This window comes from Moschus berezovskii, chromosome 25, assembly GCF_049115385.1.
Source record: "Moschus berezovskii isolate FMDL1 chromosome 25, NW_MosBer_1.0, whole genome shotgun sequence".
NCBI lineage: Eukaryota > Metazoa > Chordata > Mammalia > Artiodactyla > Moschidae > Moschus > Moschus berezovskii.
Genome location: NC_142484.1, coordinates 17,070,915 through 17,098,117, shown reverse-complemented (window position 1 = coordinate 17,098,117; position 27,203 = coordinate 17,070,915). Strand labels below are relative to the sequence as shown.

Below are 27,203 nucleotides of genomic sequence, written 5' to 3'. Positions count from 1 at the left end.
GAAAGTACAAATCAACTCCCGGGCACCTGTGAATGCCCAATTCACGTCTTGGGTCATCTCATGCTGATTATGTATAGAATCTATCAAGAGTCTGGTATTTCTATGGCTCATACATTTTCAGAAAAATCTTTGCAGTTTGAAATCTTCCATCCTTGTTCTTTTCAGATTGCATCTGGAATAAAGTAAGGATGTGCGAGCAGAATATAATGCTGTGATGGTGATAGTTCAGTGACTCCTGGAACATCATGGCAAGCACTGAAGTGTTTCACTGTTTGCTGTCAGCTTCTTGAGGGCAGACACCCCACTAGTTTGTCTTTGAGACCTCAACTCCCGGCTCATAGTTGCATATTTATTTAAAAAATTTTTTTTTAATTTTATATTGGAGTGTAGCCAATTAACAATGTAGTGACAGTATCAGGTGAACAACAGAGAACTCAGTCATATGTATACATGTATCCATTCTCGCCCCAACTCCCCTCCCATCCAGGCTGCCGCATAACATTGAGCAGAGTTCCTGTGCTATACAGTAGGTCCTTGTTGGTTATCTGTTTTAAATATGGTAGTGATATTCGTGTATTTATTGAGCACTTTCTGTGTGCCAGGTCCTGGGATACAGTGGTTAGAAAAAAGACAGACAAGGCAGTTCTTGGTACAGAAATTGTAGTCAAGGTGGGAAAAGAGATACTGAGTATGTTGCTATAAGGGCAAAGAGTTCTGTGAAAAAGGAAGTAGAAGATGCTTCAGGAGAGGGTATTATGGGGACCTAACCAGTCTCAGAGGTCAAAGGTCTCCCCACGGAAGTGACATTTAGGCTGAACCCTGAATGATAAGCACGAGCAGGCATGAAGGAGAACAGGCCTCCGAGAAGTGTTCTCGGAATGAATGAATGAAATGCTGCCTTCCTACCACTCCGCTACATTTCGTGCCTCTAGGCATTGTCTGTGGGTCCATAAGCCATTTTCTTCAGTAAAGGGAAGAAAGAATATCCCAGGAGGCCAATGACTTTCAAGGTTTCAAAGACATGATCAGAGTAGTATTTGACTGGGCACATAGAGTTCCTTTGTATTGGGTGATAGACTTTTTTTTTAAAGTGTATTTAAGTGGAGGATTGATATGTTTTGAATCTGCAGTGCATCCAGAAATGTCAAGGGCAGGAAAATTCTCTAAGGCTTCTTTCCATCTTTGATGATTTCCACAGCATATGGGTTGGACTTGCTCTCGGCCTGGCAGACCTCCTCACTGGCAGAGTACGGCTGCTCGTGGGCACACAGGGCTCTGGAAGTCATGCTCACCAGCCTCAGTGTGAGCTGCCCTCAGCCCTTCAGCAGGTCCTGGACCTCCTCATGCTTTGGTTTCCTCAACTTCAGAGCAAAGAGATTCTGACAATGATAATTTTACCTCGAAGTGATGTTGTAATGAAAATGGCTGTAAGTGCATTTTGTAAGATCAAAAACAAAAAGAAGAAAATAAAAAGCCCTGCTGAAGACGCCTGCTATCTATATCGAGTGTTTGCTAGAATTTCAGAGAAGGCCATCTGGTCTAAAACTTTACAGAGGTTAAGAACTGGGATTGGCTTTTAACGTCTTTTCTGGAGTGACTGTGTCCTCTACCTATTTATTTACTTTAAAACAACTTTCCAGGAGATTTCAATAATGTCAGTAATGATGGTGGGATCTTCCCTTGTGGTCCAGTGGCCAAGACTCAGCACTCCCAGTGCAGGGGACCCAGGTTCGATCCCTGGTCAGAGAACTAGATCCTGCATTCGCAACTGAGAGTTTGCATGCTGCAACTAAAAAAAGATGATGATGACAATAATAATAATAATACTAATTGAGTGCGAGCCAGGCACTGTCCTGAGTCCTTCAGTGCACGTTAGCACTTCATTTCTACCACAGCCCATGGGTTACATCTGTCATTAGACTTAGCCTAAGAGGAACCAAGTGCAGAAAACCCAAGTTTCTTGTCAAAAGTTTATGCAACTCATAGGGTCTGTCTGATTTCAGAGACTTTACTCCCTACATATGTGAAATATTTTGAACTTTTCAGAATAAGGGCTCAGGGTTGCTAAGTGACTAAACATATACAATTAATTATTTCTGCCCCAGAATACAAGAGTGTTAACATTAGCAGTTGATTTTTGCAATTCCTTTGGCCTTCTGGCGTTCCCACATGCCTCCACCCCTCTTCCTAACTATTCGAGCAGACCTCCGAGGCGACAATGGTTCAGTTCCAGGCACTCCAGTAAATTTTTCTTAGGAACAGTTGCGTTTATCCTTCAGTCTATTAAGTGTGTAACTGTATTGTGTCTGAAACCCTTCATTAAAAAATATTTTATTGCTAAAAAGTGCTAACCAGGATCTGAGCCTTCAGCAAGTTGTAGAAGCAACATCAAAGATCACTGATCACAGATCCCAATAACAAATATGATAATGATGAAACAGTTTGAAATATTGTGAAAATTGCCACTGTGACACAGACACACGAAACGCTATTGGAAAAATGGCAAGGAGAGACGTGCTTGACATAGGGTGGCCACGGACCTTTAATGTGTCAAAAATGCAGCATCTACAAAGCCCAGTAAGCAAGGTATGCCTGTACTGCTTTTCTGTTGTTTAAAGGGGAAAAATATTTTCCGAACTTGTTCAAATACAAATGAACTGCCTGAAAACTAGCAAAAGCAGTGCTGAAGAACAGACTGTATAGAGAGTGGGGGATCCTAGTCTACATTTTATTCCCACGATCTTAAACTGTTTCTGAGGGTCTTTTTATTTCCTCCTCTATCCCCCACCCCATCCCGTTTCGTTGGATGCCACGCGGGGAGAAGGCATTTCTAACCTTCTTGAAATGGAAACAATAGGATTTGCCTGTGCTACTTTTATTTCCCCGCTGGGGAATCTGAGCGATGACCTGATTGAATTCCACCCATAAAGGTCAGGCTTTGAATTCGAGGCAGAGGAAAAAGCGAAGAAAACATTTTGCAATGATACCCCCTGGGTCCAGAGCATGGAGGGGCCTCTGCTCCGTGCACTGTGGTCTGCTGATAAGGATAACATGGATGACAAGCGGAACATTTCCAGGACAAAGGAAATTCCCTGTTTCATTGTTTAAAGGAAGCCCCGGTCCACTCAGGAGAGCCAGGTTTGGGGCATAGACACAGATTTCTGCCGCAGGGACAGAAGAGGCAGAGAAAAGCCAGGAGTGCGGTGGGAACGCGGAGCAGCCCAGCCCCCTTGCGTGCCTGCTGCTCCCTAATTTCATCTGGGGAGCACTGGCAGGGTTGGAAGTCAAAAAGGGGTCATTGCAGTTTATGGGATTCGTCGCAGCTCAGAGCCAGACTGTTGGTGATGGGGGCGCGCAGGCTGGGAGAGTTAAAAGCCCAAATCGTACAATGTGGCCCATTGAGGAATCACAGAAAAAGCACTAGGAGATTTAGCGAAGCTGATCTGGTTTTGAGTTTAAATTCTGGACCTCCTTCTCTCCCCACCCCCTCCAAGCCAAAATGTCAGCGAAGGGCCTGGTTTCCCTTTATGGAGTGCAGAATAAACAGATCTACGGCGGCAGGAGAGGGGCCCAGTCCCCCAGCCCGTAATGCCAGAGCTGGGGGTGGGGGGCTGTGGGGAAAAGCAGTTATTCTTCTGTCTGGTTAGTATTTGGCATTGACTTTCATTTTCTCCAACCTCTGTTTTCTAGAAGCCTGCCTGTACGGGAAGTACAGGAATAAAGAGAAGCTGATCTGGGGTGGGGGTAGGGGGGTGGTTCTTGCCAGACTTCAGAGGAGGTGGACTTTTGGTTTTCTGATAGTTTGGGGAGGCATTTGCAAACTGAAAACTGCTTTGGGGAATTGAACCCAGAGACGGAGCTCTTAGCCGTTGGCCCGTCTGAGCGCCTGGCTATGGCCCCGATGGAGGCCAGCGCTGGGCCTTCCCTCGGTCCCCTCCCAGCCCCGGGAGCGCGCCGAGCCCTGGGCATGGTGGGGTCAGCTGTGGTTAGCCTGGCCGCAGGACTCTGCATTCCTTTTGGGCTTTGCTTGGTTTGGGTGGGTGTGACCACGAGTTTACTCTGGAGAAAACTGAGACAAAGGTCTAAATTGGGCAGGATCTCGAATCTAATGACTTGTTTACAGATCCTGTACTTTTTCCAGGGCAGGGAGGAGGAGGGGGAGGAAAGGGCAAGCTGGCCACTGCGGGCACATTATTGTTTTCCACTCTAAGGAGGTGGGATCATTTCAGAACCCAGCAGGGCATCTCCTGGCAGCCAGTGGGCAGAGCGGCACTCTGTGTAATTTTCCAAGGTGGGGAGGAAGCGGCGGCCGTGGCCTCTGCCCACCAGCTTGGCTTCCGGGGCACAGACGCCCGCCCCTGCCACATGAAAGGGCCCGTGTCCTCCCGCTGCAGCTTCCAGCAGTGGGGTGGGTGGGGGGCTTGCTCCAAGTGCACGCCAGCCAGGGTACCCAGCAAAGCATGTGCACCTGCCGGGTAGCCAAAGAAACAAAGCAGGACCTGCCTCAGGATGAAGCGATGCCCAGAAGGCCATCTCGAATGGAAGAGCCGTCTCATTTAAGGTTCTGCTCTAAGGTGGCATTTATTTAATGACTGTTAAGTGTAAGAAATTCTGCTGCCCTCCCCCGAAAATTGCACTGCAGATTTGAGGACTTGTGCTTCTAGATTCTGGCCGTTCTTCTGGAGCTCAGAGGGCCTGCTTCTGAGACATTTAGGCCCCCAGGGTTTACCCTGCAAAGGGTAGGGTTGGACCACAGGGCAGGCGGGAAGTGCCTGCACCCACGTGTGCCCTGAGGCTTTATAGAAACGTCCCTGTTGGGCCCACAGCCACCCACGAGTCAGATGTTGTCATTAGCTTTTATGAGGGGGAGACTGAGGCCCAGAGATGTTCCGTGATTCACTCAAGGCCACACAGCGGCTACGTTTGCTAGGCTACACCTCCTTTGCCCAGAGTGCACAGATTCACAAGGCGAGGCAGGAACCCACGTGTGCCTGCGCTCCTCAGAGTGAAAAGGGGGTGAAGGAGGGGTCTGCAAGGTGTGGTCTGCCCTTCTCCTGGACTGTTTCAGTTGGGTGTGGCTGATTCAGAGCTGCACTGCAAGAGAGCGTGCTCCAGTCTGTGAGCAGAGGAGCCAGACCACACGGCGCTGCAGATTCTTGCTTTGCAGAAATCTTCCAGATGTTGATGTGGGGGCATCTAAGGTGGTGCGGGGATGGTGGGAGCGGGGCGTCCCTGGGACCCTCTAAATACTCTGGCAGGATTTAGATACTGACTTGCCCAGGGAACTCAGGAATGGAAGGGGACTCCAATTAAAAATAGCATCAGCTGTAATAACCACCCTTCTGTAAACACTGTAAGAGCTAACGTTCACTTTATACCCAGTCACTTAGAAACTGTGATAGGTGAACTCATCTGAATACAGAGAGGTGGCTAGGGGCGCTAATACAGCTGGAAAGACAGGCAGCCAGAAGCCATCCACCAGGTTCTAATCCCAGTTCCTGCCATCAACTAAACGGGATACAGAAATTATTCTCTCCCCATCTTCTGAGGCTCCCCCCAAAGCTGGCGACCCAGGCCCGCTGTTGGTCCACTTCCTTCCCATCATGGGGAGGCCAGGTCTGCGGGAAGGAGTAGGTGGCAAGATTCCTTTCCACTTGTTTCCTGCACCTGGAAACAAGCACAGAGGCCATTATTTGGATGACTTATTGTTTAGAGCTTTTGTTTGTTTTGGTTTGGCTTTTAAGAAACCTTTACAGAAAAAAATGTGCAGATTTTTCAAATTTCAATTGTTGTCTGCTGCCCGGCCCCACTGACCACCTCGCCACCGGCTGATTACTGGATAAATCTTAGTTAGTGGCCACAGACTGTGTTATTTATCTGTACCCCCGTAGGTGGAGAGTCAGTGAAATGGGAGAAGCTGCAGAGCAGCTGAGGTTGGACTCAGTGGAAAATCCAGAAGTGCAGATGTGGATCCAAATTGGGCTGAAAAATCTCATGAGATCAGGCTTTCTTGGACTTCCTGCTTTTCGCCCAAGCAGTATGTTCAACATAAACGAACTTTCGGTATTTTGAAACTTCCGTTTCTGATCTCAGAACCTGGAAGTGAAGAGCTGTTGTGAACATTTCCACAAATTTTGTCATGGTTATTCTGGAGGCCAAGTCCAACCCGGTAATTATGGAGCTTTTGGGCTCACTAGGACCACAACAGCCTGCCAGGACTTCCACAGAGGAGGGGGAAGGGCCCTCTGCTGAAGGGTCCAGGTTGGGGAGATCGGTGTTCAAATTGTAGCCCTGCCACTTCCGGCCATGACTTAACCTCTTAGATGCTTAGTTTCTTCATCAGTTGGATGAAGAAAATATACCATTTCATAATGTTGTGAGGAAAAAATTCTGCGTGTGTGTGTGTGTGTGTGTGTGCTCTCAAGCTTTCCCCTCTTTGCTCATGTACTTGCGTATGATGTGTGCGTATATGTCAGTATGGTGCGTGCTTATCTCTGCACCTGCACATACCAAACAGAGGTGTGTGTGTGTGTATGTTTATGCATTATTAATACTTACTCTTACCTTGAATATGTTCCCCTGGGGATCTCGGGCAGCCAGTTTCTGAGAGAAGCTGCATGTAGAGGTCCGTGAAATCTCCCTGATTCACTGTCCAGTGGCACCTCACACACAGGCACCAAGGGCTCTGCATGCAGAAAGGATGAGCCCCTGTGAGGCTGGAGAAATCTCAGGTGGTGTAGAACGAGAAGCAAGACTTACCTTGCACTTTGGGAGCTGAGTTATGTTCATCACATCCTCTTTTGCTTTTAGGGGCTCTCGCTCTCCTGCAATAAGCTAGCAGGAATGGCAGGCTGGCGGGTGCAGTAGGAAAGCAAGGTGTGATTGGAGCCCTGCCCAGGCATCGCCTGGAAGGAGCAGAGCTGGGTCCGGGTATGGAATGAGAAGAGAGACACAAAGAGGCAGGGACCAGAATGAGAGGTACATTAACCCACCCTATGCTGCTAATCCATTCCCTGGGCAAGCCTACATGCCATAGACTGTGACTTCCTTGCTTCTCTGTTTTTTGGCTTACATTTTTCTTTTACTCGTTACATCTATTGCTTATTTTTAAGTATTTTTTAAAATAGCAATTTCCAAAGTACTACATTATCTTTGTATTAAATTTAGAAAATATGGAAAAATCCAGGAAAATGCCAAAGCGCCTGAAGTCCAGCAACCCAGAAAACAACCTATTAATATTCGGGTGCATTTCCTTCCAATACTTTTAATGCAGGCATATAGACATCCATGTCTTGTTTTTGTATAACCAGAATCGTATTGTTTTGCAATCTCCTTTTATTCTCTTTGTATGTAATTATGGCTGTTTACCTGTATCATCAGGCGTTGCGGTAGGTCACTGTGGACTGACAGATAAACCCTCCTTGAGTGTTAAGTGCCGCGTTTTTGGACAGTATGTGTCATCTTGCTACTCTTCAACTTCTGGAGCTGGGATGGTGTTTTATGACAGGGCTGGAAAAGTGTTAGTGGCTCAGTCGTGTCCGACTCTTTGTGACCGCATGGACTGTACCCTCTCTGTCCATGGGATTCTCCAGGCAAGAATATTGGAGTGAGTAACCATTTCCTCCTCCAGGGGATCTTCCTGACTCAGGGATCGAACCTAGGTCTCTGACATTGCAGGCAGATTGTTTACTGTCTGAGCCACTAGGGAAGCCCAACAGGGCTAGAATTCTTTCTTTTCTATTTTAATAAAATATCCTTTACAGGCTTTAGAAATGATCTCACATGAAGTGCTGAAAAAGGGATATTGAAGCAGCTACAGGATCCCCCTTCAGTCGGAAATCAGGAGGCACAGGGGCCTGGGTTCACTCCCTTGGGTCACCCAGAGGGAGGCTGGATTGAGGACTTGCAGGCCAGCCCAGGGCCCAATCTGATAGCACCAGGACACTCACATCTCTGAGTTTGCTGCTACCACAAGGCTTCATTTTTGCATAGGCTGTTTGACTTACACAGACGTGGAAAGCAGCCACTAATAACAGAAGAGCTGCCTCTTCCGTCGTCAGGCCCAGCAGTGGCTGCTCAGAGACTTGGCGTCTGGGGCGGTGGCTGTCTGCCACACCTCTGCCCTCGCAGCAGCAGGGTCAGCCGGTCTGCTTGTCAGAAAGAGGCTGAGCCTCCCTGCCCACCCCGTGTGTGCTGGAGGTGGGGGAGGTAGATTTCTGAGGGCTCTTTGTCTGGCGAGGGAGCCAGACCTGTCTGCAGCGGGAGCCCCTCTGGCCACCCCCTGCTTGTCCCCCTCCACCCAGCCAACGACCTTCTTCTCCTCCAGCCCTCATGAACCAGAGCTCAGTTGGCCAGCCTTGAGAATCTGGAACCTCCTGGCAGCTTCGAGAGAATCTGTCCTTCCCAACTGGGTGCTGGCAAGTCTGTGACGGAGAATTTTCTGGGAGGACCAGGAGCTGTGCCGTTTATCCCGGCATGATGCCTTGCAGAGTTGAGTCAGCCAAGCCCTTCATCAAAGTCTGAACTCACGTGGTCTGACTTGTCATTCATTCCCTCATTCCATTGGTAGGTATTTAGTGCCTCCCGTTGCAGGATTGGACTTCCCAGGTGGCGCTAGTGGTAAAGAACCTGCCTGCCAACGCAGGAGACATAAGAGACACAGTTCCATCCCTGGGTTGGGAAGATTCCCTGGAGTAGAGCATGGCTACCCGCTCTAGTATCCTTGCCTGAAGAATCCCATGGACAGAGGAGCCTGGTGGACTACAATCCACCAGGGGGTCACAAAGAGTCGGACATGACTGAGGTGATTTAGCAGGCATGCAGCACATTGCAGGGCCAATGATGGGGTGGAGGATAAAACAGCCAACACCCCTGCTCTCATGGAAGACACAAAAAATATAAAAAAAATATAAAGTGACTAGAGTCAAAGAGTCGATGGTGGGAGTCTCGGGGAGATACCTTCCAAGTAAGACCTTTGATCCTCCTGTCTTAGGTTTGACAGTGGAATCCTGCCCTTAGTCCAGCCCCAGCCTCGCCTTAGCACACAGCTTTTCCAGCCACTGAGCTGTAGAGAGACCATTGCTTTGGGTAAGATCAGTTACGGGCAGGAAAGGAGCCTGGCTCGAGCAGACAGCCCCACAGACCCTTGTGGTCAGAGAGTTCCTAAATGAACTCGAACTTTGGGGGCTGGGATCTGTTTACTCTTGGCACACTGGGATTTCCTGTTTCTAAGAAAATGGGCTTAGATGCTCAGCTGCATTAACCAAACAACATGTTGACGCAAATGAATCTGAAACTTGCCAGCTCCAGACTCTCTAGAAGGTCAGATTTGGGAATGAGGCGTTCGTGTGACTTTCCAAACCCTGAGTTCCAAATCAGATGACTCAGACTAGGTATTTATTGGGGGTGGGGGTGGGGGGGGCTCCTTTCCAACCCTTCCAAACTGAACTCCTGCCAAGTGGCCTTCAGGTCGGAGACTCCCTGATCGTCTTGGAGGGAGCATGGGGTGGGGGAACCTTTCCCCTGTCCACAGCTGGGGTTAGAAGCGGGTATCCCAGGTAGCTTAGCTGAGATGCTATGAAAGATCCAGCCCCAGCATCCCATCTGCCTGAAATGATCATCATGAGCTGATTCCTTTGAGCCCTGGGAAGCTCGTGTCAAAATGCAACTTACTCATTGACATGACTGTCTGAGCCAACCTTAGCACGGTCCTGTGAATATGGCAAATCTGGCAAGTTTTGACAGGACGTGGGGGAGGGCAGGACAGGAGATGATGTTGATGATGCTTCTGAGAGAAGCCCAACTAAGAGAAGGGAGCGCAGGAGGGGGATGTTCAGACAAGGAGCATAACAGGCTAGCGACACCAGTTCGGTTGAGTGTAGACTCCAGAAAGCCCCGTGATCCACCTGGCTACAGGTGGCCCTCACTTGGGGAATTCTGTCTCTTCTCTGTGGCCCCAGACTCCAGCACACCTTGCCGAGCTGTACCTGATGAAGCTTCTGGGAGAAGCGCTTTCTCTGCTGGGAAAGATTTCACAGTTTTATCGATATTTGAACCAAGGGACTAAGTAGTGTGGCTTTACATATGAAACTGCAACTGTGTGAGTTGTTGCTGTTCCTTCTCCAGTCGCGAAGTCATGTCTGACTCTTTGTGACCCCATGGATGGCAGCGCTCCAGGCTTCTCTGTCTCTCACTTTCTCCCGGAGTCTGCTCAAACTCATGTCCATTGAGTCGGTGATGCCATCCAACCATCTCATCCTCTGTCGCCCTCTTCTCCTCCTGCCCCTAGTCTCTCCCAGCATCAGGATGTTTTCCAGTGAGTCAGCTCTTTGCGAAACGTAGTCAGTTATTGAAGATCTATTCCATCGCAGAACTTATAGTCATTGAGATATTGCTGGTTACTGCTTCCTGACCAGCGGCTAGTTGGACCAGGTCAAGTTCCCTTGGGAAAACCCATAGTCCAGGGAATGGTGAATGTCAATCCACAAAGTCAGCGCAGGAGCATTATTTTGTATTTTGATTGTGTATTAGGTATTGTGAACCATGGTGGGGGAAGTCTCTGAAGAACCAGGATAAAAACACATCTGCTGACAACTGCATACAAGTTCAAAGTAACAGTGTAACTATGAAAGGGAACAGAGGAACAAGTAGGGGATCAGGCAGTGTATGTGGATAAGCCAAAAAGAAAACAAGAAAAGGAAAGTCCCTGTAGGTTCAGACTAGTGCAAGAGGGCTTCCTGGAGGAGGTGTGTTGCGATCCAGAAAGGTTCATCTTCATGACTGTCCACATCATTGGAAAATAAAAGGCCAGAAGGAATGTCTTTACAAGCGTTGGCAGCCTGTGAGCAGTGGTGAGTAGTAGTGGCTGTGGGCGGTTCTGTGGAGCGTGTGCATAAGGATAGAGATAGTTCAGAAGTGGAAATAAAAGGCTTGTGTTCCTGGTGCCATCTATGTGCTGAGCACCAGGAGAGGGCATGGTGTGGGAAAGAGAAGAAAGGAAGGAGAATGGGTACAGGAAGCCTCTGCTGGAGATTTCCAGGGAAGGGGTGGATGGAGCCCATTCTTTCTTTCGTTAGTTTCATCATCAGACATGTATTGAGCACATGCTGCATTGTGACTGCAGTGATGTGTAAGGTGTGGCTCTTGTCTTTGATAAATTCACAGTGTCCTGATGGGCACAGGCAGACTCTGAAGGAAGGCAAGTGCTTTCTTTCACAATACTGTGTACTAAATGTCACAAGAGACCAACCGAAGAAACAACCAACTCTGGAAATAGCTGGGAGAGTTGGGGAGGGCTTCGTGAAGGGCAGCTCGTGATGGAGTTGGCTTTTTTAAGTGACTTCAGATTTACCTGGCAGGATATTCCAGGACACTGGTTTGATCCCTGGGTTGGGAAGATCCCGTGGAGAAAGAAATGGCAACCCGTTCTAGTATTCTTTCTGGGAAATCCCATGGATAGACGAACCTGGCGGGCTATAGTCTATGGGGTCGCAAAGAGTCAAACATGACTGAGCACGAGCGCGCACACACACACATATTCTAGGACGAGGGAGCATGAAGGGGAGAAGGATGTCAGTAAGTGCCCACATTTACAGGGCAGTGGGCGGGGAAGCTGGAAAGTAACTTGGGCTTGACCCCAAAAGCTATCACTTTCATATCAGATTCTAGAGAATTTGAATTTTATGTCGTGGCCAACAAGAAAATCAATACTTGCTTTTATAAGAGAGTCGGATCAGCAATATTCATTCAATTCCATTAACTATGCATTTATAGGGCACCTACTACAAGCAGTTTGGGCTTCCCTGGTGGCTCAGATGGTAAAGTGTCTGCCTGCAATGCGGGAGACCCGGGTTTGATCCCTGGATCAGGAAGATCCCCTGGAGAAAGCAATGGCAACTCACTCCAGTACTCTTGCCTGGAAAATCCCATAGACGGAGGAGTCTGGTAGGCTACAGTCCATGGGGTTGCAAAGAGTCGGACACGACTGAGTGACTTCACTTCATTTACCCCAAGCAGAGCGTACAGTGTGCTGGGTATTCCCAGCCCTAAAGGCGGACACGACTGAGGTGACTTAGCAGCAGCAGCAGCAAGGGACCCCCCAGTAAATCTGGGGAGGAGCAATGGAGACAGTGAGGAAAAGACCGCAAACAACTAATGCAAGATTGTTGAGGAAGAAGCACAGAGGTTCACAGAGACAGAGATCCCCAGAACCCCACTCAGGCCTGATTTGGAGATTCCACCATTTCTCATTTCTTTCCTTGGTAATTATCCCCAGGACTCTCCCTCTTTCCTCCAAGAAAACTGCATTTATTAGCCCCAGAAGGAACTGTGGGGGTTCAGGTCGGACTGCCAGCAAATGGGGGACTCCCCAAAACCACTCAGTACAAGTGGCCGGGGCTATGACTCCAGGCTGTGACTGGAGGTGTTTGGTTTAGATAAAAACTATAATTAGCTGCCACAAATGCCGGTGGATGTGGGAGGGGGGATGGGAAGACTTGAATGTGAGTAGTTGTTTCTGGGTTCCTTTATTTCTGGCTCTTCTGGTCTGGAGTCTGTGTTCAGCTAAATCCTTCGGTTTGCATATGCAAAGTAACCCCCTAGGTAGGCCTGAATGGCATCCCCTCCTGGGAAACTCAAACAGGCTCTTCCTGGGCCTCCCTCCTCCTCCTTCCCTTTCCAATCCCAGCTTGCACACCATGCCATATCCACACCCTCTGTGTCTTCAAGCAGTACCAGGGGGCTGGCCGGTCCCCTTCAGATCATAACCCACGTCTCGGCCCCTCACACTCACCTGTGATCACAGGCAGTCAGGGGTGGGGGATTCACACTCACTTCCTCAAATCTATCCTGCCCGCATGCCACCAGGGGACTGTCCCAAGAGAAGCCTGCGGGGCTGACAGAGCAAGGCCAAGCCTGAGCCCAGACCTAACTATTGCACTGCCCGGTTTATCGAAAGATAGCTTGTCCTCCCTTTATGTGTTCACCCTCCTTTTCTTTTCTTTTTCTCTTCTTGCTCTCTTTCTGAGTTGCCTCAGGGCTGGTGGTTTCAAAACTAGCAGCTGCAAACTTATGAAGGAAAAAAAAAAAAAGACCAAACCACAAAAACCCGTCTTGTGAAAACTGTGTGTGCCAGTCTAAAAGCGGCAGGCCGTATGGGAGGAGAGCCTGCTCACGTGTTAGCCGCCAGGGTGTGGGGATCACAACTGGGTCTGCATTGAGGCAGGACTTGCAGCATGTCCCGGTCCCGGGGGAGTGGGGGACAAGGCAGGAGAGGCCTCTGAAGGAGGGTGGACTCCACGCTGGCTGGGAGCCCATCAGGAATGACTGTCTGCCTTGGAGGAGCTGTTTGAAACAGTCTGGCTTCCCAGATGCAAATCACACCCGCTGTCACCACCACATCACTGGCGTCTTCCTCCCAAAAACCCAAGGTCCAGCCTCTTATCCTGGGTCCACTCGGAAGCTGGGGAAGCACCTGTACCTGCATCCTGAGTCCTGAGTCCCCTTGTCCCCAGCTAACACCCACTCACACTTACCAGTGTGTTCACACCTTTTGGGACACTCTGATTAAGCAGAAAAGCACCTCCCCTAGCCCAGCCTCAAACTTTGACTCCGTTGTTAGTTTCAGCCTGCCACTCAAGATAAGAAGTAAGAAGGACCTGACAGGAGATCCTCAGACGTTCTCGGAGGAAACTGAGTCCTGATCTGGCCCAGGTTTGAAAAAAGAAGTCCTCAGAAGTTTCAGGCTGGACAGGAGAGCTCCTTGAGTGACCTTGACAGGCCTGGGCTACTTCCCCTGACCTCCTGCCCAAACTCCACATGACTATCCCCTTTGACCAGAACACAGAGGGTGCTCAGGTCATTTGGCCAGATCACTGGGAGATCTGTGGATGGCTAGGCAGGCCACTCATAGACCTACAGACAGAGACCACAGAGGCCGCCCCAAGAGGCCCACGTGGAGCACACCCGTTGCCAAGCCCCGTGGGGAAAGACTAAAGACGGAGGACAAGACACAGCTCAATGCACAAGAGCCCAGTGGGCTCCCGTTGTGAAAACAAGGCAGAGGAATCTAGGGTAAGTGTGTCGGTATTTGAGGAGAAACCAAGTTGGCGAAGTGATCAGCACTGGGTGGGGTTAATGACAGAAAGCTTCAAGGAGGAAGTAGGTTCTGAGTAGAGGTTGATGGAGGGGAGGGACAACGGCCAGGCCAGAGGAGGGGGAAGAGGAAGCGGGTCCTGTGGGGGGAGGGGCTGGCCTTTGGGAGGGTGACCGTGCTCTCCTGCTGTCCCTGGGAGCTGGCCACTTAGAGTGGGACCACTTGGTGGTCCCACTTAGAGTTGATATCATTTGGGTATATATATATATTTTTTTTTTTTTTAAGATTTTTTTTTTTTTTTGGCTGTGGACCATTTTTGAAGTCTGTTGCATTTGTTACAGTATGGCTTGTGTTTTACGTTTTGGTTTTTTGGCCATAAGTCATATGGGATCTTGGTTTCCCAGGTGGCTCAGTGGTGAAGAATCCACCTACCAGTGCAGGAGACTCACGTCACGTGGGTTCAATCCCTGGGTGGGCTATAGTGTCACAAAGAGTTGGACACAGCTGAGTGACTAAGTACGTATGCACATGTGGAATCTTAGCTCCCCAACCAGGTAATGAACCTGCACCCCCTGCATTTGGAAGGGGAAATCTTAACCACTGGCCTGCCATGGAAGTCCCATTTGGGTGTATTCTTAAGGAGGAAGAATAAGATTTATAACAGGCATGCTGTGTAGCGGCAAAGATGTAGACTTGGGAAGAAGCATATTTTAGCATCAGACAGATCTGGGTTCACACCACAGCTCTGCTGCTGATAAGCTGGGGAACCTCCCAAGCTTCACCTTCCTGAACTATGAGGAAATTGTTTCATAAGGCTATGGCAACAAGGAAATAAGATGAAATAACTTACACAAATTGCTTGGTTCTAGAATCCCAGGGATGGGGGAGCCTGGTGGGCTTCCATCTATGGGGTCACACAGAGTCGGACACGACTGAAGTGACTTAGCAGTAGTAGTAGTAGTACTTGGCAAAGAGCAGCTCCTAAATCGATAGTGGTCAGTAGTATATATTTTATAGCTTACAGTTTAGAAAGGCAGCCACTGAAAACTGTTTAAGGTCCCTAGAGTGTAAGGCTTTCAGATTCTTGACGTCGCGTCTCAGCAGGTCAGGCCTGTGTCATCCTTTTAGTGGGATGAAGTCAGCCAAGCTTTGAGTGCTGGGTCCACAGCAGTGGTCGTGGACAGGGCTGATCCATCAGCTTTGAACATTGGCCTGCTGCAGCCAGAGGTCTCGAGGCATGGGTTCAAGTCCCGTCTGATTGAGAAGTAGGCACACCCACCCACCTGCATGCATGCTCAGCCGCGTCTGACTCTGCGACTCCATGGATTGTAGCCCACCAGGCTCCCCTGTCCATGGAATTTCCCAAGCAAGAATACTGGAGTGGGTTATCATTTCCTTCTCTAAGGGTGTTCCCGACCCAGGGGTCTAACCCACATCTCCTGCGTCTCCAGCATTGGCAGGCAGATTCTTTACCCCTGAGCCACCTTGGAAGCCTTCCTATTTAACAACTAACTCTCTGATGTACATAACCTCTTTCCCTGGTATAAACACTGCCACAGTAGCCAACTGCAAGCTGCCAGTGATACTGAACCTGAACCTGGGGCTGGGAAAAGGCATGCGCGGTGAGGTCTCCCCTCGTAATCCTGGCCCAGCACCTGCCGTCTCCCGCAGCTCCATCCAGACGCGGGGAAGGACGCCCGTCGTTCAGGCCAGCCTGGCTTTGCTTCTTATTTGTTTGTTGAGCGCGAGCGTTAAAGGAGAGCATCCCTGCCGTCTCCTCCATCCTCCCCTGGGTAGAAGTAAAGATTCCCTCCCAGGACCCACTTCCCCTTGGGCCACTTCCATCCTGACTAGCAAGTTCACTTTGCTTACAAGCCGAAACAGAACAAAAGCTCTCTCCAGGGGGCCTTCAGCTCTGCTTTAAGAGAGACGAGCAGGTGCAGCCCCCAGTTCTACCACCCTCGTTCTGGGAGCTGCGGTCCTTCCGAGGTGGAGTGGCCATCCCAGGAGCAGATGAGGCTTCACGTCCTTTGGGAAGTGGCCGCAGCATCTGCCTTCTCCCTCTGAATTTTACGGAGCTGCAGGAGATCTTAGGGATGGTCTGGGTGCCCACTGACTGCCGTGAGGATCAGACGGGGGCGAGACCCTCAGATGGGGCAGGTCTGCACCCTCTGCTCCCTTTCTGGCCTGTGCTGATGTGCACACATTTTCCTCAACCATTTCTTCCTCATTCCTGTGGTCCCTGCGGGTGTGAACTCCCTCGGGCAAGCCTCCTCTTCTTTGTGTGTTCCCCACAGGCACCCAGCACAGTGCTGGGCAGACCACTGGACTAAGCGATGAACAGATCTGCTCCTGTGTGCAACGAAGGAACTGACAGGAGTGGTGGGAAAAGGGAAAAAAATCGGGGCACCTCCCCTGGCAAATTCTGTCTTTGGATTCCCTCCTTCAGTTATGAGAAATATTAATATCTTGTTTCTAGTTCCTGTTTACCCCAGTGGGCATCACCAACTGCACCTGAATGTCAGGCGGGTCTGCACCACCTATACCAGGCCGCGGGATACAGCGTGCCATGTAAAACCAGCCACAGTCAGTGAGCTCCCTAGCTGGGGAGTGGGCTCAGGGGAAAGCCCACGACTCCCCAAACCTCCGTTCCAACCACCAGAGCCACGCCTTCTGCCTGCGGCTCTCTCATTCCTCGAGGTGACCCGTGCTGGGCTCCATGGTGATGCAGAGCTGGTGTCCGTCTAGGTCTATGAGGAGCTGGCTTGACTCCTGGGGGCATCCTAGGGCACTAGAGCTGGGTCGCGTTGGGGCTTCCTGCCGCAAGCACCTGCCTTCAGCCGGGGCCCTCACCCTGTGACCCAGTGTGGGTAAGGACACAAAGGGGGCCTGACCAGGCTCTGCTCAGAGGCCTTATTAGGCTCTGAGTTTAGAAGAAAAGAGGGAGGGGGAGGGATTAATAGAGCGACAGGAAGTGAGCTTATTATATTTATAAACAATGAACCCATGTTCACGTTTCAGGTGTCCTGATTCATCTCGCAGGTGGGAGGGAGGAACTGCTGGCAACCTTTCGCTCGGGGCTCCGGCTTTTGGAACAGGATTTCCTCTGCAAGTTGTCGAAGATCAGATAAAAGTCTTAATCTCAGGCACACACAGCCGCAGGCCTTGGGCCCTGCCACTGTGTGCTCGACTTTCAGTGATGAGACTGAACAATGGCTCAGGCCACGGGACAGTTTAAGAGGTGGGAAGAGAAATGGGTGAGGTTGGAGGGATGCGGGGCTTCCCGTGGGATATGTGGGCCCACTAAGCAGGAACACTGGCTGCGGTCCAAGCAAGGTCTCTTTTACACCCTTGGCCTCCTTGTGCCAAAGAGAAAGTATACAAAAGAGACACACATCCCTACCGCTTGTTTTTAAAGGATGGAAACGAGAGGCAGTCACTTCTGCTTCTCAGCTGGTTTATTCTGAACTGGCTGCAGAGCACTCCCCAACATTAGCTGGGAGGGCTGGGATGTGAGGACAACTTGTAAACCGTTCTCCAGAATGCTTGCACTCAAAGGATGTCCCCCCCTTTTTTTTTCCAAAATGCATCGTTGACTTCAACATCTCAGAATCAAGATGTTCAGGCTCCCTTTATGGAGCGGCACGCTGCTCGGGAGTGCTCGGCTCTACTGACCTCCAAGCTATTCTCCTCTTCCAACACAGAGTTCATTTGTGTTGGCCAAGCCAACTAAGTCAGTTTTAGAAATAAGGAAGGGGTCTTAGAAACATTGATGATCTTGGAATCAGGGTCTGTACTCTGCAGGATTCTTCCCGCTCAGAAGTCCCTCTTCTGACTGTTATTCTCACCACCTCCATTCTGCCGGCCGTGTATATCTTTGGTTGTGTGGGTACCGTGCTGAAAACTTCACCCATCCTCGGTCATCTAATCCTCCCCACCTCATGATCCCCATCTTACAGATGAAAACCCAGGTCTCAAAAACATCTCCTAACTTGCCCGAGGTCTGCCAGTGCACACATTAGACCAAAGTGCTTCCATTCTCGCTTCGTGGAAACAGTATTTCAGTCACTCCACTGTCCTAATGGGATTTTCCTGGTGGCTCAGCAGTCAAGAATTCGCCTGCCAATTCAGCAGACATGGGTTCGATCCCTGGGTTTGGAAGATCCCTGGAGGAGGAAATGGCAACCCACTCCAGTATTCTTGCCTGGAGAATCCCATGGACAGAGGAGTCTGGCAGGCTACAACCCATGGAATGGCAAAAGAGTCAGATACCACTTAGCGGCTGAGCACAAACGCGCGCGCGTGCATACACACATATACATTGTCCTAATACTCATCCGGTGTTCATTCAGTGGAGAGAGGATTGTGCTAAAGGGCAGACCACCACTACTAAAGCCATGGCCCAATTCAAGAATGTGCTAGAAGGCTGACAAATAAGCTGGCCTTCCCAGGAAGCCACTTCCAAAGCGGTGAAGAAGGGCTCTTCTCAGAGGAGAGACCCAGGGTGAGAGGCTTTTCTCCTTCCCTTTGACCACTCCGATGTGAGGACAGGGGTGACTCCCTGAGTCTTGACACCACTGCTGCCCTGTTGACTCTGCCTCTGATAGGGTTCAGGGGAACTAGACCAAGCCTGTGTGATGAACACACCACGAAGCGGGGCGGGTGGGGAGTGTGCTTAGTTATTTGCCAGGAGGATGCAGTGGGGAGTGAGGGGAAGTAAAGCCTAATTAGTGAGTTTCAATCTACGGAATCAATGATTTTCCCAGATGGGCTGTATTTAGAGGCTCCTGGAAATCCTGCATTTTTCTACCGCTGGTTCCCATCCTTTCCAAGCCTCGGCTGAATGGATCCGGAAATCCCTTGGGAAAGAAAATGCACGGGTCTGTTCACCTTGAAAATGAAGAAACCAAAGAGGCAAAAGGTCCCTCTTCCTTCTCAGGTGGACTGATTAGTTTTACAAGCACCTGGGAGGCCCCGAGGAAAACTCAAATGCCAAGTCGTCTCCCGGTGAAAAAGCACATAATAATCTGTGCAAAACAGCACCTCTGGATAAACACAATGTGGCTATATATATATATATATACATATATGTACCATGGTCATTTCCTGTTGCTCTGCAGCTTGTACGGCGAAGCTGGGGTGAGGCTGCAGCCATAAGCCACATGGTGACATGTACATTAGCCGTGCCCTCTGCTTCCGGTGCTGCTGATCGCCCGAGGGGGACCAGCCTGGCACTGCTCAGAGCTGCCCACAGGCACGGAGCCCCTGAGGTCTGACCTGGGGTGTCTGTCTGTGTCTGTGAGGCGCACTCCCATTCTCCCTGGGTATCGGCTGCCTTGCTGCAGAGAGATGTCAGTGCACAAAGCACCAAAGAGCCAGCAGCCAGCATGCATGTCTAACGGTCTGCTTGTGTAACTTCTGCACCACGGAACCAGAGGTCTGGGAAGAAAGGGTAGTAACAGATGAGCAGCCCTTGTTCTGTTAAAAGGGCAGTTTCAGAAAAAATTAAAAAAAAAAACCCTTAGTGAGATTGTATTAAAAATCGTTTTGGTGAAACCCAAGGCTCACAGCCCATGTGCTAGAAACCCACAATGCCAGGAATAGCAACCATGATTGGACTCTCAGAGTGGCCTCTCATCTTAGGATTTCAAAATGCTTGAGTAGACATCTCACAGTGTAATTTTGGAGTTGCAGATCAGACTCCCACTTTACTAAGCAGTGAAATGTAGGCACTAAAAATGCAGAGACTGGCCCCACACCTAGAGCAAGTCAGGAGAAGAGACTGGAATAAAATTCACCAGGACTCCCTGTTTTCCATCTGCTAAACCAGGGATCGCCACCCCATTCCCAGGTGCTGCCTGCCTCCTCTTGTGGGAGGTCCAGGATGGAACCTGGCATTTTTCAAAACTGTCACTTTTTAAGTTTGGCATTTTAAAAATTTTCAGGAAATTCTGTTGTGCGGACAGAATCACCATGGGTCTTAATCACTTGGCCTGATGTGTTCTACATGAATTGTTAAACTAGAATGCTGTAATTTACCAAGGCAGTAAGCAAATATTGAGTGCATACTGTCTGCGGGCTTGGTGCTGAGTCTTGGGTACAGAAGTGAACGGATTAGACCAATGATTCTGCTTTAAAGAGTTTTCTAGTGGAGGAGACACTAATCCCAGTTTTGAACAGATAAAGTTTAGTTTTGCACGTGTATTTCTAAATATGGTTTGTGTGATGACGACAGGGTGGAGAGAATAACTCAAGGCTGGATGTAAGTTTGTCTGAGGATTCAAAGCAAGACCCTCTGAAGATAGGATATTTACACGTAAATGACAAAGATGAAAAGAAGGGCCATGCATCCCCAGGCTTTCAACACAAAACCAAAGCCAGTTATGATTCTAAGAAGCAATTAGTTACCAAAAAGAAAAAGAAAAAAGCGGCAGGGGTGGGGTGGGGTGGATTGCTGTTTTGAGCTTAAGAGCATTTGAGGGAACCATGGCTCCTCCTCCCAGTGGCGGAGGTGGTTTATGGCAGGACAAAAGGGGAAAATGAAGTGCAGGGACATATGGTCCCCTGGTGATTCATGATGAAGGTTCTCTTAGGGCACTGATTGCTTCCAGAGTGAATCTGGGGGATGTTCACAGGTGCGTTATGCAAACAGAAGTGTGATCAAATTAGTGTGGAAAGCACTGGCTTGTGCACACATCCAGAGGCTCATGTCTCAGGACTTATCAGATAACCTTGCACATGCTGACATAGATCATGAATCTCTAAGGGGAGGAAAGGGCTGTTACGGTCTGCCGTGTTTTCCAAAAATATGTCATGGTGGCACAGTTTTTCATGAGCACCTAACCAGGTTCTGAAATATGATTCCGCCTCAGATCCTCTTGGGAAGAATAGCAGATGGTGACACCGAGACTCTGGTTCTCTCCTTCTAGAATGGTCTTCGCTAGCTTCCTTTTTAACCAACACCTCAAGAGACTTTGAGGCAGCAAATCCAGGAACCATGCTTCATGAAAAACTAAAAGGACTAGAATTCCACGGAGCATCTCCGTATCTTTGCTCATTGCCATGACGGGCTTACCTGGCTCTCCTCTGTTCTGTTAAACCTGACTCATGCTGAGTGGACACAGCTAAGTTATTGGGCCAGGATTAAACTTCTTACAAAAGCATTTATTTACTTATTTGGCTGTGCCGAATCTTAGTTGAGACCTGTGGGATCTAGTTCCCCAACCAGGGATCAAACTCAGGCCCCCTGCATTGGGAGTATGGGGTCTTAGCCACTGGAACACCAGGGAAGTCGCAGCATAGACTTTTTTGAAAGTAATAATGATAATAAGTAAAATGAATCTCAGCAAATTCACCCTTGGTCTAGAATCTGCTGGGTGTCCCATGTGGGGTTACAAAGGCCACGTTGGTCATTTGGACTCAGGTTGGCAGGAGCATCATATGTGGTGTGAGATGCTGTGTGTCAAAAATTCCTGAAGCTGTGCAAATACTGGGTCCATCAGAAGTTTGTATTTTTTTTTTCTGCAGAGTATACCCACCTGCCTTTGTCTGATTAGCTCCATCTCTTTAGCTACCTCCCTTGCTTTCCAAGGAACACAGGTACTCAGAAAGACCCTTCTGGATACATTCATACGCACAGACGTTTGTGTCTTTTATTCTATTCCTTCTGTCCTGGCCACCAGAAGGAAGCAGGCTGGAGAAATGGGCTCTTTGCAGAGGGTGTAGAATCCCCAGGCCCCTTCTATCTGGGTTGCATTTAGCATCCAGAGGAGGGGGGTACCAAGCACGTGATCAGACAAGGCTTGTTGCTAAAAGGCAAGGTTCAGATTACTTACCTGGGCCCCAGCAACTCCCCACCCCCACCCACCAGAGCTCCAAGTACTCCACGGCTGCAGACAGAAATCACGTGCAGTGTTACACTCCGAAAGCATTCCAAAGATCAGCGTACCAGTGATCTGAGTCAGTTAAAGAGAGCGTGGAGATGGGAAGAGGAGATGCAGAAAGAAACGTGAGAAAAATCGTGTGTTCCTGCACATTCAGTAGCCCTGCCTTGTCCTTCTCAGAGCAAGCAGCCAAAAAAATTTAGAGAAATCTGTACTTGTGTGTGGTTTCTCAGGCTGGTGCAGTGGTAAAGAATCCGCCTGCCAATACAGGAGACTCAGGTTCGATCCCTGGGTTGGGAAGATCCCCTGGAGGAGAGAAGGGCAACCCACTGCAGTATTCTGGCCTGGGGAATCCCATGGACAGAGGAGCCTGGCAGGCTGCAGTCCATGGGGTCACAAAGAGTCAGACACGAATGAGCACACACAGACACACATATAAAACTTTTGTGCGAGGCAGGTCTAAAGATGAGTTTTGTGTGGGAACACAGACACGGAACCAGGTTAAAAGTTGAGGATGGTTGTGACTGAAACCACGGTGAGAGAAGTACCTTTCCTTCAAGATGACTGCGTACTGACTGTGCTTGTCTTTCTGACCCACACGTTCTGCAGCTTGGTGTAAACGTTTTGCTTGGTTTGCACTAGTCCTTTGGCTGGTGGTCATTTGCTCTTGGTGGCCAGTTTCACTTCCTGCTTTTGCGAAAATGGCAGTGTGGCCTGTCCCTCGGGCACACTGTATCAGTGCAGGAAGTGTGCAGTTTTAAAATGTCAAAGCCAGCAGCCTCCTGTCTGGTGCCTGCCATCAATCAGCAATGTCTCTGGACCCCCAAGGAGCCCACTGCCAGTTAAAACGGTAGCACGCAGACAAAGATCTTGCCTCAAGACTGCCTACCATCTAACCGAGGGCATGGGATCGAAAGGGAGAGAAAGATGGGATCAACAGAAGAAATAAATGCACTCACTGCTACAGTGTTTTAGGGCAAAGCATGAGTCAGAGAAAGGGCTGCCCATGGGGAGGGCGGGGTGTCTGGGGTTCAGAACATGGGTTCACATTTTTTTACTGATGGACTGTGTGACCAGAAATGAGGTCTGAGCCTTCCTGTATCTCCCTTTCTTTACCTGTTCAATTTATTCTGGTTATTAAGCAAGGTCATAGGTGTGGGAAGCTTCCCAGGTGGCTCAGTGGTAAAGAATCCACCTGCCAATGTAGGAGACGCAGGTTGGATCCCTGGGTCAGGAAGATTCCCCTGGAGAAGGCAATGGCAACCCACTCTAGTATTATTTCCTCGGAAATCCCATGGACAGAGGAGCCAGGTGGGCTACAGTCCATGGGGTCATAAAGAGTCAGACACAACTTAGGGACTAAACAATAATAAATAGGTATGGGAAAGCTTCTATTAAGATAAATGCCTTACGCTGTAAAATTGTCTAAAAGTTCAGTTATTATTATTATTGCTACAGTAACAGCATGGCAGGGAATCAGTCTGGAACATGCATGGTCAGCCATTTCCCCTAAAAAGCGAGAGAGGAGTAGAGACTGCGTTGAATATAGGGATTAAACCAGCCCAGGACTCTGTTCCGGCCCCCTCACTCTTTGCTCGGAATTCCTGTATCATTACTGAAAGATAATCATGGTTATCATTTGTACTGAAAGGTTTAGGATGAACATATCACATCTAAGATCTGAAGAAATCCAAGAAAAGCATGTACTTCCTAAGATATCACTTGGTTTTAATTTTTACTGAGCTACCTTCAATTTAGGAGAATTTTGTCACTGTGCGGTTGGTGTAAATTCCATAGAGATCCATTTGATGATCAAAAATGATCATAGTAATTATGAGTAGTATTATTATCTAGATAAGAGAGGCAAATGTAAGGTGACCTTATGACATCTATGTGATTGTCATTTTCTAGGTAGCTAGATGGGTTTCCTGGTATCTCAGTGGTGAAGAATCCACCTGCCAATGCAGGAGACACAGGCTTGACCCCTGGGTGGGCAAGATCCCCTGGAGGAGGGCATGACAACCCACTCCAGTATTCTTGCCTGGAGAATCCCCATGGACAGAGGAGCCTGGTGGGCTACATTCAGTGGGGTCACAAAGAATCAGACACAACTGAAGTGACTTAGCCCAGAGCACACAGGTAGCTAGATGAACCAGGAGACTGTATTTGGCTATGGTTGGAGAATTAATTGTGAAATGCTAATGAATTTCGTAGGCCTTTCTGAGCCTTCTCCTCCCTTATATGCTAGGTCCTGTTGGAAATTCATATGATTCCCACAAACAGAAAATAATATTGAGAATAATTTTTTGTTAATTTTCCTTTAAGGATCTCATGTGCTGGTCTGAGAAATTGTTTAATCCCACTTTAAAGGGAGGACCTTGGAAGGAATAAGACAAAGACCAGTTGAAAGAAGCAGCTTGAATTAGGGACTGGTTGATCCTGAAGATTCCTGATACTAAAATCTCCATTTGGTTTCAGAGGCCAAATGTCAGGTCCACACACATCTCCGAAGAGGCCATCTATCTGCTTAGGCGTTGAGACGACATTAAGACTGAGACTTTCTTCCTTCAATCCTTCACCCAACCCCACTAAACAGGAAATGCAAACCACTTGAGCTGAACAAGCAACCGCCCCCTGGGCCCCACCCCCACCCCACCCAGCATAAGTACTTTGTTCTCTGCTTTCCATTCATTTTGATGAGCTATGGACATTCATTTCATAGATACAGGGCAATCAGTTAGAAGTTGTTAGAAAAAAGAAGACCGGGTCATAATTGTTACCCTCAGATATCTTACCTTCAGGAAACTTCCAACCAAAGAGGTCCTGTGAATTGATAAGCTACAGCTTTTGATGGTGATATTAGCAGCTCTTGATATTTAGAAATTCTTGGGGCACGTACTTGTAGCGGGCGCATCACAGTTAAAGTTCTGATTGTTGACTTGATATCCTGAATTGGTTGATTGACTTTGGAGAGGCAGGAACCTGGAGAGATTTCTTGAGACACATCCATTTCAGACACTCCCAAAACATGCCAGGTACAGATAAAAATCTCCTCTGAAGCTACCTCATCTAAAACCAGAAGCCTATGGCTAATCGTCCACCAGTAAACTGTTTACTGACTTTCCAGGGCAAATGTTCAGCAAATACTGTATGATCAAAAGACAGCAAGAAAGAATGTTTTGCTTTTTTTTTTTAATTCTAGAAGAGATAGATGATTGCCTATGTGCATTCTTTCTTCTGTAATACTATTTGCATATATTAAATATTTATAGCTCAATTTTTAGTAGTTTTCCAAATGCATTGTAATTTGTGGGTATCCAAGTGTGTGCAGGTGTGTGTGGGGGAGACAGTGAAAAGACAAGGGCCTCTTGTCGTTAGGGGTAGAACCTGACTCAGCACCCCAGACCAGTCCAGCCCAGTCTGAGTTCCAAAGGACGATACTAACCAGATGAGTCCCTCTCCAAGCCCCAAACAAACATATTCTAAAGGATCCATCAGTGTATGTAAAAGAACACGGGCATCTGCACTCTAGATGCACACTTAACTTGTTAAATAGATGAGGACTTCTGAAAACCCTTAATTAAATTTGTTGAATCTAGCCAGTTTCTTCGGAGAAGGCAATAGCAAGCCACTCCAGTACTCTTGCCTAGAAAATCCCATGGACGGAAGAGCCTGGTAGGCTGCAGTCCGTGGGGTCGCTAAGGGTCGGACACGACTGAGCGACTTCACTTTCACTTTCACACATTGGAGAAGGAAATGGCAACCCACTCCAGTGTTCTTGCCTGGAGAATCCCAGGGACGGGGGAGCCTGGTGGGCTGCCGTCTATGGGGTCACACAGAGTCGGACACGACTGAAGTGACTTAGCAACAGCAGCAGCAGCAGCCAGTTTCTTATTGATGGTGGTACGGGCTTTCGGTGGGAGCCAGATATAGAGACAGAGGGAAGGAAAGAACCCGGGGCCAGCACAGCTCTGTCCCTGCATCTGTAGAGGGAGGGGACACTCTGATCACCTCCCAGCATTATCCTTAGGTCTTAACTGGGGCTTCGCCGGTGGCTCAGTGGTAAAGAATCTGCCTGAAATGCAGGAGCCATAGGAGACGCAGGTTCAATTCCTGGGTCAGGAAGATCCCTTGAAGGAGGGCATGACAACCCACTCTAGTATTCTTGCCTGGATAATCGCATGGACAGAGGAGCCTGGTGGGCTACAGTCAGTGGGGTCGCAAAGAGTCAGACAAGACTGAAGCAACTTATCACACACACACATGTCTTAATTTGGAGCTGAAAAACCAGACTATGGAGCCCAAAGTCAAGTATTCATGAGTGAGATTATTAGGATAGACATAACCTGGGCATATTTTGCATTTCTCCAGACTCCCACTACGCAGGCTCACTGGCCTTCTGCACTGGGCTTCTTCCAGGGTCAGTGAACTTAAACTTTACAGTCCTAAATGGGAATCTCATCCAGCACTCTGTCTCCAAACCACGAAGTCAACCATGAACAAGATCTTCCTTTTTTTACCCCTTTTTTCAATTTGATTTTTAGTCAAATAAATAATACAAATACATTATTGTAAAAAAAATCAAATAGAGGTAAAGTCAGAGCCTCCTGACTCTGAGGTGAGACCACACCCTGTCTCACTTCCCATCCTAGAAGTGGCCATGGAGGGTTTATTGAGGGCCTAAGATACATCTTTTGAATGATGCATCACTTTTTCCCTCAGAAAACTTTCTTTTTGGCTGAGTTCCAGTTACTTTTGCTGTGATGTGACTGGTGAGGCTTTTGTGGAGAGTTTACTTTCTATCCAAATGCAGATGGCCCATATTGTATGTCTAATACTGAAGCCTTGGCAGTCAGGTGCAGAACTGCTTAATTGAAGTTTGCGTGGAAATAACTTATTATCTTTATGGACGTAAATAGCCATCCGTAGTTCCTTAAGTAAAAGACTTCTACATCAGCACCCTAGAACTTGGGAGCTGGGACGGGTGGCAAAGTTCTACCATTGTGCTTCCCATCTTAGTCCTAGTAAGCCATGTCACTATTTTACCCTAGTGTTGTCATTGTGGTTGTATAATTTTGTAAAAACACTTTTTATTTTGTATTGCAGTATAGCCAGTTAACAGTGTTATGATAGTTTCAGGGGAACAGCAAAGGGACTAAGCCATACATATGCATGTATCCATTCTCCACCAAACCCCTCTCCCATCCAGGCTGCCACAGAACATTGAG

At 48.6% G+C, this 27,203-nt stretch overlaps 1 protein-coding gene across 3 annotated transcripts in view; it reads left to right on the top strand.

Moving 5' to 3' along the window:
* The window catches only part of FLI1 (Fli-1 proto-oncogene, ETS transcription factor), a 129,295-nt gene that overhangs the window by 21,712 nt on the left and 80,380 nt on the right, over positions 1-27,203 (top strand). The window contains exon 1 of one of the 3 annotated variants that reach the window (XM_088832135.1): positions 17,149-17,333. The exons of the other annotated variants lie outside the window; for them this stretch is intronic. The gene's annotated coding sequence lies outside the window, so the exon portion shown is untranslated. Of the gene's footprint in view, positions 1-17,148; positions 17,334-27,203 lie in introns of those variants that run through there. 3 annotated transcript variants of the gene reach the window in all.